The following is a 1,533-nucleotide window of genomic DNA, read 5'->3' as shown; positions in this document are numbered from 1 at the left end:
CAGAACAGAGAACCCAGAGATGAAATCATCTTCCTATTCTCCTCTACATTTTTTTTTAAAAAGATAAAATCATACACTGGGGAAAAGAATCCCCGTTCTATAGATGGTACTGGGAAAACTAAATAGCCACATGTAAAAGACTGACACATGATCCATGATCCAAAAATTTAACTCATGATGGATAATAGACTTAAACCTAAGGCAGGAAACTCTAAGAATCCTAGAAGAAAATGTTGGAAAAACTCTTACAGATATTAGCCTATGCAGAGAATTCATAAAGAAGACCCCAAAAGCAATCACAGCAACAGGAAAAATAAATAAGTGAGACATGATCAAATTAAAAAAAATTCTTCACAGCCAAGGACACCAGGGAGAGAGCAAATAGACAACTCACAGAATGGGAGAAAATATTGCATGCTATAAAGAATTGATAACATACAAAGCATATTAGCAAGAAACAACCAAATAACCCCACTAGAAAGTGGCCAAAAGACATGAACAGAAACTTTTCAATTAAGTTATACTAAGGGTGAACAAGCTTAAAAAAATGCTCAACATTTCTCATCATTAGGGAAATGCTGATCAAAATTGTACTGAGATGTCACTTCGTGGCTTGTATTAAAAAGTCTCCAAACAAACCACAGCAGCTGGCATGGATGCAGAGAGAAAGGAATCTGCTATTGGTAGGACTGCAAGTTAGTAAAACCTCTCTGGAAAATTGTACGGAAATACCTCAAAGAACGGAAAGTAGAACTACCATTTGACCCAGCAATTCCACTACTGGGTATTTACCCAAAGGAAAAAAGATCATTTGATAAAAAGGACACCTGCACTCGAATATTTGTAGACAGCGGAATTCACAATTGAAAAGATATAGCAACAAACCAATTGCCCACCCATATGCGAATGGATTAATAAAATGTGGTACATGCGAACTATGGAGTACTACTCGGCCATAAAACAAAAACGACAATCTAGTATCTTTTGAGACAACCTGGATGGACCTGGCAACCATTCTGCTGTGTGAAACATCACAAGAATGGAGAAACAAACACATGTACTCAGTACCAAATTGGAACTAGCTGATCAACACGTAAGTGCACATATGGAAGGAAATCTCAATGAAAATACGCTGGGGAGGGGGGGAGGAAGGGACGGGTAAATTCCCACCTACTGAGTGCAGCAGGCACTATCTCCGTGAAGGACACTCTCGTAACGTTGACTCTATCTGCTCAAAAGACAAAGTATGTAAGACAAAACATTTGTTCCCCCTAATATCCTGAAATTAAAAAAAGAAAAAAAATTATAAAATTTCCAAGCCATCTAAAAATTAAGGCTCACTTTTAAAAGTTACTTGAAGATTCTTCTTAATATTTAATATATTTTGCATATGTTATAAATTAAATAATGTTAAGGGATTTGAATTATATGCATACATATATGTGTATGCTTGTTTATACATATACAAATATATATACAAACTCTTACGAATAACCTCTCCTAATCTTAGTAATAAAATTAACTGTACATTTA

This window comes from Otolemur garnettii, unplaced genomic scaffold (assembly GCF_000181295.1).
Source record: "Otolemur garnettii isolate 467f Iridium unplaced genomic scaffold, OtoGar3 scaffold00003, whole genome shotgun sequence".
NCBI classification, from domain to species: Eukaryota; Metazoa; Chordata; class Mammalia; order Primates; family Galagidae; genus Otolemur; species Otolemur garnettii.
The sequence above is the reverse complement of the archived record's forward strand: the minus strand, read 5'-3'. Positions refer to the sequence as shown.